Source organism: Triticum dicoccoides, chromosome 7A (genome assembly GCF_002162155.2).
Source record: "Triticum dicoccoides isolate Atlit2015 ecotype Zavitan chromosome 7A, WEW_v2.0, whole genome shotgun sequence".
NCBI lineage: Eukaryota > Viridiplantae > Streptophyta > Magnoliopsida > Poales > Poaceae > Triticum > Triticum dicoccoides.
This window is the reverse complement of record NC_041392.1, coordinates 59,431,378-59,441,671: the sequence shown is the minus strand read 5'-3', so window position 1 is coordinate 59,441,671 and position 10,294 is coordinate 59,431,378.

Below are 10,294 nucleotides of genomic sequence, written 5' to 3'. Positions count from 1 at the left end.
GAGTGTTGGTCCACCTGTCAGCTACCGGTGGCCACCAGGGGCAACTCTGGGCTAGCCTACCCGTACCTAGGACAATCTGAGTGTGCCCTGAGAAAGAGATATGTGTAGCCCCTATCGGGATTTGTCGGCATATTCGGGCGGTGTTGCTGGTCTTGTTTTAACTTGTCGAAGTGTCTTGAGTTACCGACATACCGAGTCTGATCGGAATGTCTTGGGAGGAGGTCTATTCCTTCGTTGACTATGAGAGCTTGTCATGGGCTAAGTTGGGACTCCCCTACAGGGATTGAACTTTCGAAAGCCGTGCCCGCGGTTATGGGCAGATGGGAATTTGTTAATGTCCGGTTGTAGATAACTTAAACATAAACTTAATTAAAATGATTCAACCGTGTGTGTTACCGTGATGGCCTCTTCTCGGCGGAGTCCGAGAAGTGGACACGGTGTTGGAGTAATGTTTGCGCAGGTTGTTCTCTAGTTTCTCGCTCGCGCTTTGCCTCCTCTTCTCGCTCTCTTTTGCGTATAAGTTAGCCACCACATATGCTAGTCGCTTGCTGCAGCTCCACATATATTTGCCTTACCCTTCCTATAAGCTTAAATAGTCTTGATCGCGAGGGTGCGAGATTGCTGAGTCTCTGTGGCTCACAGATACTATAACTCCAGATGCAGGTCCAGGTGATTCTGCTCCAGGTGACGAGTACGAGCTCAAGTGGGAGTTCGACGAGGACTCTCAGTGTTACTATGTGTCTTTTCCTGATGATCAGTAGTGGTACCTAGTTGGGCTTTGATTCGGGGCCTTTTCGCATGTTGGGTTCTTTTCTACTTTGGCGCCGTAGTCGGGCCATGAGTGTTTAAATGATGGACGTTATTTATATACTTTGATGTGACATGGCGAGTGTAAGCCAACTATGTATTCTCCCTAACTTGCGACATTGCTTTCAATGCGGTTATGTCTCTAAGTCGTGCCTCGACACGTGGGAGCTATAGCCGCATCGAGGGCGTTACAAGTTGGTAATCAGAGCCTTCCCCGACCTTAGGAGCCCCATTGCTTGATCGTTTTTAGCGGCCGAGTTGTGTCTAGAAAAATGTTTTGAGTCATTTAGGAATTATATATCAGAGAGCTTAGGAATTCTTTTTACTTCCCAGTCTCCTCATCGCTCTGGTAAGGCATCCTGACGTAGAGTTTTGACTCTTCTCTTCTCAAATTTCACTAAAAAAATTTAGGATCACGCGAGTATCTTGGAATCGTTCCGATGGCTTATGATGAGAACATTGCCTTGGTGCCTCCTGTCAGGGGTTTAGTGGAAGTGTCTCGGGGAGTTGAGCTCTGAGGTGTTGTCATCATAATTTTATCGTTGCAATTCTGGAACACTTGAGATATGTTCGCCGACATCGAAAATCTCTTTTATGCAGTTCGTTGGTGAGAAAACCTCGACGCCACCCAGTACTGGGGCGGGAGTTCGGGAGTATCGCCATAACTTGTATAACGGATGCTTTTCGAAGGTTGAGGTAGATGGTTTCCGAAGTTTTCTTGGTTATGTGTTGAAGGATGGATACAGCTGGATGTAGGATTTGCTAGTTTGGGTGAGATATTATGCTTCCCCTTTATCCCCAACACCTGATTGCATAACCGGAAAGGTTCGGGAGTTTCATAGGTGGGAATTCTAATAGCTCTAGTTTTTCTTCCACGGATATTGGTTTGAGATTGGGATTTCTTACCGATTATTCGTTCTTGATCCGTACCTTGTTGATTTATTTCTCTGCCTTAATTCTACGGGGCTTATCAATTTATGGATATGTGGCCATTTCAAGAGGAATGCATTCGTTCATTTTGTTCGGATGTGATGACTATATGTTGCAATTTTCATTCCATTGGATTCAGCTTCAATATTTATCTGTCAATGTGCTAATGGTGGTCAACCTCTTCAGGATGGCTCCTCCAATGCGCATGACTCCGAATCCTGATCCGCCACCACCTAAACCTCCTCCGGAGGCATGGCAAGCTGTGATGGCCGCAACCAATGCAAACACACAGCTGATCATGCAAATTCTTCAAGAGCGCAATCAAGGCAGTCAAGGGAATCAAGGCAGCAATCAGAGTCACTTTGCTACACTCAACCAGTTCCTTGCTAACGGGCCAAAGACTTTCAGCAATTGTGTTGAGGCAACCGATGCTGACGATTGGCTTGTGGATCTGTGTAAGCATTTCGAGTGCAGTAACGTCAGGCCTGAGGACTTTGTCAAGTTCGCTTCCTTCCAACTCAAAGATCAAGCTGCAGAATGGTTCCAACAGTACAAGGATTCCAGAGGTGGACATGTTATCACTTGGGATGATTTCCGTCGAGATTTCCGAGCTCATCATATTCCCCAGAGCGTGGTTGAAAGCAAGCGTGAGGAATTCCGCAATCTGAAGCAAGGCTCTTTGTCTGTCTATGACTACAACAAGTTGTTCCAGAAGCTTGCCCGCTTTGCCAAGCAGGACGTGCCTGATGAGAAGAGCATGATATACCAGTTCAGGGGTGGTCTCAGAGAAGATATTCAGCTCGCTCTTGTTCTCTTCGAGCCCTTGAGATACGATGAGTTCTACAACATGGCACTGAAGCAAGAGGCTGCTCAGTTGAGGTGTGATGCTTCCAGGAAGCGAGTCAGAGATGTTACTCCTTCTTCCTCTACTCAAGTGGCCAAGCAGCAGAAGTTTTGGCTTCCTCCTCCTCCGTTCCGTCAGCCGTATCAGCAGAAGAGCAAAGGTGGCAGTGGTTCTTCCCACCCACCCAACCCTGGCTTTCAGAACAAGACTTCGTCTCAACCTCCAAGATCGAGTGCTCCGTATCACCATCCGCTTTCAGAGGTCACGTGCAACAAGTGCCAACAGAAGGGTCACTATGCCAACAAGTGTCTCAACCAGAGGCGTCTTCCTCCTCCTCCTGTCAGATCGACAAGTACAGCTGTGGTCAAGCATAACCCCAAGCATGCCAAGGTCAATTTGATGAATGCAGCTCAGGCAGAGGAATCGTCAGATGTGATCATGGGTAACCTTCCTGTTAATGATATTCCTGCAAAAGTTCTTTTTGACACTGGTGCATCGCATTGCTTCATCTCGAGACCGTTTACAAATAGGCATGAATTGGTTTCGCAAATTTTGCCTAGTCCTTTAGCAGTTGTTTCTCCCGGTAAGCGCATGCAGGCTAACTCCATCATTCCGGATGTTTCTATCACTTTGGGTGACTACAAGTTCTTGGCTTCTCCTACGGTTCTCGGTGACTCGGATATTGATCTTATTCTCGGGATGGATTGGCTTTCTAAGCACAAGGCTCAGCTTGATTGTGCAGCCAGGCAGATTCAATTGACTCATTCGTCTAAGGATGTTATTGTCTTTGCCGCTCAGGATAATACTATCCGTCTGTTTTCTCTCAATGAGAAGGGTGAATTGGATGCCATCTCTCAGATTCCAGTCATTTGCGAATATCAAGACGTCTTTCCAGAAGAGCTTCCAGGAATGCCTTCACACCGGCCAGTTGAATTCGTTATTGAACTTGAGCCTGGCACGGAACCTGTGTGCAAACGTCCTTACAAGCTCGGACCTAAAGAGTTGAAGGAGCTGAAGAAGCAACTCGATGAGCAAGAAAGAATGGGTCTCATCCGGCCTAGTTCTTCTCCGTGGGGTTGTGGTGTTCTTTTTGTGAAGAAGAAGGATGGAACGGACCGACTTTGTGTTGATTACCGTCCAGTGAACAAGAAGACCATCAAGAACAAATACCCACATCCCAACATCAATGAGCTGTTCGAACAACTCAAAGGTGCCCAAGTATTCTCCAAGCTTGATCTCCATATGGGTTATCACCAGATTCGCATTCGTGAAGAAGATATTCCCAAGACAGCATTCAGAACATGCTTTGGTTCATATGAATACACTATCATGTCTTTTGGCCTCGCCAACGCTCCTCCGACGTTCTCTCGCATGATGAACTTCATCTTCAACGCCTACACCAATGACTTTGTTTTGGTCTATCTCGACGACATTCTGGTTTTCTCCAAGAACAAGGAAGATCATGCCAAGCATTTGCGTTTGGTTCTTGATAAGCTCAGAGAACATCAGTTCTACGCCAAGTTCTCCAAGTGTGAATTTTGGCTCGATGAGGTTCTTTATCTTGGTCATATCATCTCTGCCAAGGGCATTGCCGTGAATCCTGAGAAGGTGTCTGCAATTTTGAATTGGGAACCTCCTCAGAACGTGAAGCAACTCCGCAGTTTTCTCGGTCTCGCAAGCTATTGCCGAAGATTCGTTGAAAACTTTTCTAAGATCGCGAAGCCTCTCTCAAATCTTCTTCAGAAGCACGTCAAGTACGTTTGGTCTCCGGAGTGTGATATTGCTTTCAACACTTTGAAAGAGAAGTTGATCACTGCTCCAGTTCTGACTCCACCTGATGAATCCAAGCCGTACGAGGTCTTTTGTGATGCCTCTCTCCAAGGTCTTGGCGCAGTTTTGATGCAAGAGAAGAAAGTGGTTGCTTATACATCTCGCCAGTTGAAGCCTAATGAGAAGAACTACCCCACTCATGATCTCGAGTTGGCGGCAGTTGTGCATGCTCTTTTGACTTGGAGACATCTTCTATTGGGAAGAAAAGTGGACATTTTCACTGATCACAAGAGTCTCAAGTACATCTTCACTCAGCCTAATCTCAACCTCAGGCAAACTCGATGGGTCGAAATGATTCAAGAGTATAATCCAAGTATCGAGTATACTCCAGGCAAGGCCAATGTGATTGTTGACGCTTTGAGCAGGAAAGCGTATTGCAACAGTCTGATTCTTAAGCCTTATCAACCCGAGCTTTGTGAAGCTTTCCGCAAACTTAATCTGCAAGTTGTTCCTCAAGGATTCCTTGCCAACCTTCAAGTCTCTGCTACCTTAGAAGACCAGATTCGCCAAGCTCAGCTTCTTGATGCTATGGTGAAAAAGGTGAAGATTGGGATTGCCAAGAGCCAGTCCAAGTACAAGTGCTACCGCCTTGATGACAAGGACACTCTTTTCTTCGAGGATCGAATTGTTGTGCCCAAAGGTGACCTCCGTAAAGTGATCATGAATGAGGCTCACAATTCTATCCTCTCCATCCACCCTAGGAGCACGAAGATGTATCAGGACCTTAAGCAAGCTTATTGGTGGACTCGAATGAAGTGCGAGATCGCTCAATTCGTGAATGAATGTGATGTTTGCAGAAGAGTGAAGGCAGAACACCAAAGGCCAGCTGGTCTCCTCCAACCTCTTGCCATTCCAGAATGGAAGTTTGACCACATTGAAATGGACTTCGTGACTGGGTTTCCAAAGTCTAAGCGTGGCAATGATGCTATATTTGTTGTCATCGATAAACTTACCAATGTGGCTCACTTTCTGCCTATCAAAGAGTCGATCACTGCAGCTCAATTGGCGGATCTCTATACCTCTCGTATTGTCTCTCTGCACGGTATTCCTCAAGTGATATCTTCAGACCGTGGCAGCATCTTTACCTCCAAGTTTTTGGATTCTTTTCAGAAGGCCATGGGCACTAACAAATCGGAGCATATCAAAATGTTCTTCTCGACGAGTTCATCATTTCATTCCATTGCATCATTTTCATTTGAGTTAATCTTGATGCCCGAAATGCTGTTAGAAGAGGGCTTCGTGAGTTAATTGTCGGATCCGCTAGTTCATCTTAGACTTTTGTCATTTTTTCCATGATTATTGTGTGCATGCTATGCCTGTGAGTCCTTCATATGTTTTGTTAAGGATTTTGTCTTCTTTTAGATGTGCAACCCATGCATTTTTAGGATGTGTGTGGTGACTTGTGCAAACTTGCAAAGTGAGGCACCCGGTAAATCTGCTTTCAGGGACTTGGTAGTTTTCACTAAGTCTGGGATTATTTAGTTCATGATGCCATATGTTCAGCTTGTTTCCTAGTGATCCATGCCTCTTTTGAGGATGATCAGTAAAGGAGTTTTGTTAATCATGTTATGCTCTATCCATCCATGTCTTTACTTGCAATTATGGAGCACCCTAGCTTGAGTCAATCGAGCCCTACTTTTGCTTCATTGTGAATCTGGGCAGATCGTCAACTTGTTTGCGATTTTGCCAATGCTATTGCAGTTGATCCGTGCATGCTATGCCATTGTTCTTGCCATGTCTAGCTAGCATTTTGTGCCTTCTTAATGGATGTATACTTGCCTTTCCATGACTTGCACCGTAGTGAGTGCATCGAGCTTGTTTACATGACTTCGTGAGTTATATTGCAGCATGTCTCAGTTTTCACTAAGTCTGAAAACTGATTGTGTTTGAGCTATGTTCGTGTGCTTGTTAGTATATTTTGTGACCCCTTTTGGCCCCAGGTCACTTTGGGTCTTTTGTTAAGCTTGTTGGGTAGCTCCATGCCATGTTCTTATTTATAATAATCAGGTCATGTATCATGTTGTTTTGATGCTCCGAAGAGGGCTTCATGATCTGAAATTTCAGACAATTGTTAATTTCACTAAGTCTGAAATCTGTTTTGCATTTGCGTTTTTGCCATGCTTGTTTGAACCTCATAATGGATGAATTGGTCGTAGCTCAGTGCTAGGCTTTTGTTAAGCATCTTGTGTGCATCCCTGCCATGTATTTTGTTGTCATGTTTGGTGGCTGTGGCATGTTCATTTTTTGCATTTAGATGCCTACTTGCTGTAAAATCGCAGACCGGTGTCATATCTTAAAACGCTTGCCATTTCCAAACCGTAACTCCGATTCAAATGATCTTTATATCGTTTTCAAGCGATTTCATCCCATCTTTCCAGTGGCACACTTGCTTTTCCAATTTGAGGCCAGGTTCATGCATTTCCTGTCACATCTTGCATTTTGCATCCCGCATCGCATCCCGCATAGCATCCCATCTTTGCATATTATTGTTTGAGTTTGCACGTGGTTGATTGTATCCTTGTTGCTTGTTTGCCTTTTTTGGGTAGAGCCGGGAGACGAGTTCGCTAACGAGGAGCCCGTTGAGTTTGCTTTTGAGGATCCAGTCAACTCTGACAACTGTGCAGGCAAGATGATCATACCCTCGAAATCACTACTATCTTTGTTATGCTAGTTGCTCGCTCTTTTGCTATGCCAATGCTATGATGCCTACCTTTTGCTTGTCATCCTCCCAATTGCCATGTTGAACCTCTAACCCACCATGGTCCTAGCAAACCGTTGATTGGCTATGTTACCGCTTTGCTAAGCCCCTCTTATAGCATTGCTAGTTGCAGGTGAAGATTGGAGGCGTTCCTTGTTGGAACTTATATTTACTTGTTGGGATATCATTATATTGCTATGTTATCTTAGTGCATCTATATACTTGGTAAAGGGTGGAAGGCTCGGCCTCTCGCCTAGTGTTTTGTTCCACTCATGCCGCCCTAGTTTCCGTCATATCGGTGTTATGTTCCCGGATTTTGCATTCCTTACGTGGTTGGGTTATAATGGGAACCCCTTGATATTTCGCCTTGATTAAAGCTTTTCCAGCAATGCCCAACATTGGTTTTACCATTCGCCACCTAGCCTTCCTTTCCCTTGGGTTCTGCAGACTCAAGGGTCATCTTATTTTACCCCCCCCCCCCCGGGGCCAGTGCTCCTCTGAGTGTTGGTCCACCTGTCAGCTACCGGTGGCCACCAGGGGCAACTCTGGGCTGGCCTACCCGTACCTAGGACAATCTGAGTGTGCCCTGAGAAAGAGATATGTGCAGCTCCTATCGGGATTTGTCGGCACATTCGGGCGGTGTTGCTGGTCTTGTTTTAACTTGTCGAAGTGTCTTGAGTTACCGAGATACCGAGTCTGATCGGAATGTCTTGGGAGGAGGTCTATTCCTTCGTTGACTGTGAGAGCTTGTCATGGGCTAAGTTGGGACTCCCCTGCAGGGATTGAACTTTCGGAAGCCGTGCCCGCGGTTATGGGCAGATGGGAATTTGTTAATGTCCGGTTGTAGATAACTTAAACATAAACTTAATTAAAATGATTCAAGCGTGTGTGTTACCGTGATGGCCTCTTCTCGGCGGAGTCCAAGAAGTGGACACGGTGTTGGAGTAATGTTTGCGCAGGTTGTTCTCTAGTTTCTCGCTCGCGCTTTGCCTCCTCTTCTCGCTCTCTTTTGCGTATAAGTTAGCCACCACATATGCTAGTCGCTTGCTGCAGCTCCACATATATTTGCCTTACCCTTCCTATAAGCTTAAATAGTCTTGATCGCGAGGGTGCGAGATTGCTGAGTCCCTGTGGCTCACAGATACTATAACTCCAGATGCAGGTCTAGGTGATTCCGCTCCAGGTGACGAGTACGAGCTCAAGTGGGAGTTCGACGAGGACTCTCAGCGTTACTACGTGTCTTTTCCTGATGATCAGTAGTGGTACCTAGTTGGGGTTTGATTCGGGGCCTTTTCGCATGTTGGGTTCTTTTCTACTTTGGCGCCGTAGTCGGGCCATGAGTGTTTGAATGATGGACGTTATTTATGTAATTTGATGTGACGTGGCGAGTGTAAGCCAACTATGTATCTCCCCCTTTTATTATACATTACATGGGATGTTGTGATGATTGCCTAACTTGCGACATTGCTTTCAATGCGGTTATGTCTCTAAGTCGTGCCTCGACACGTGGGAGCTATAGCCGCATCGAGGGCGTTACAAGTTGGTAATCAGAGCCTTCCCCGACCTTAGGAGCCCCATTGCTTGATCGTTTTAGCGGCCGAGTTGTGTCTAGAAAAATGTTTTGAGTCATTTAGGAATTATATATCGGAGAGCTTAGGAATTCTTTTTACTTCCCAGTCTCCTCATCGCTCTGGTAAGGCATCCTGACGTAGAGTTTTGACTCTTCTCTTCTCAAATTTCACTAAAAAAATTTAGGATCACGCGAGTATCTTGGAATCGTTCCGATGGCTTATGATGAGAACATTGTCTTGGTGCCTCCTGTCAGGGGTTTAGTGGAAGTGTCTCGGGGAGTTGAGCTCTGAGGTGTTGTCATCATAATTTTATCGTTGCAATTCTGGAATACTTGAGATATGTTCGCCGACATCGAAAATCTCTTTTATGCAGTTAGTTGGTGAGATAACCTCGACGCCACCCAGTACTGGGGCGGGAGTTCGGGAGTATCGCCATAACATGTATAACGGATGCTTTTCGAAGGTTGAGGTAGATGGTTTCCGAAGTTTTCTCGGTTATGTGTTGAAGGATGGATACAGCTGGATGTAGGATTTGCTAGTTTGGGTGAGATATTATGCTTCCCCTTTATCCCCAACACCTGATTGCATAACCGGAAAGGTTCGGGAGTTTCATAGGTGGGAATTCTAGTAGCTCTAGTTTTTCTTCCACGGATATTGGTTTGAAATTGGGATTTCTTACCGATTATTCGTTCTTGATCCGTACCTTGTTGATTTATTTCTCTGCCTTAATTCTACGGGGCTTCTCAATTTATGGATATGTGGCCATTTCAAGAGGAATGCATTCGTTCATTTTGTTCGGATGTGATGACTATATGTTGCAATTTTCATTCCATTGGATTCAGCTTCAATATTTATCTGTCAATGTGCTAATGGTGGTCAACCTCTTCAGGATGGCTCCACCAACGCGCACGACTCCGAATCCTGATCCGCCACCACCTCCACCTCCTCCGGAGGCATGGCAAGCTGTGATGGCCGCAACCAATGCAAACACACAGCTGATCATGCAAATTCTTTAAGAGCGCAATCAAGGCAGTCAAGGGAATCAAGGCAGCAATCAGAGTCACTTTGCTACACTCAACCAGTTCCTTGCTAACGGGCCAAAGACTTTCAGCAATTGTTTTGAGGCAACCGATGCTGACGATTGGCTTGTGGATCTGTGTAAGAATTTCGAGTGCAGTAACGTCAGGCCTGAGGACTTTGTCAAGTTTGCTTCCTTCCAACTCAAAGATCAAGCTGCAGAATGGTTCCAGCAGTACAAGGATTCCAGAGGTGGACGTGTTATCACTTGGGATGATTTCTGTCGAGATTTCCGAGCTCATCATATTCCCCAGAGCGTGGTTGAAAGCAAGCGTGAGGAATTCCGCAATCTGAAGCAAGGCTCTTTGTCTGTCTATGACTACAACAAGTTGTTCCAGAAGCTTGCCCGCTTTGCCAAGCAGGACGTGCCTGATGAGAAGAGCATGATATACCAGTTCAGGGGTGGTCTCAGAGAAGATATTCAGCTCACTCTTGTTCTCTTCGAGCCCTTGAGATACGATGAGTTCTACAACATGGCACTGAAGCAAGAGGCTGCTCAGTTGAGGTGTGATGCTTCCAGGAAGCGAGTCAGAGATG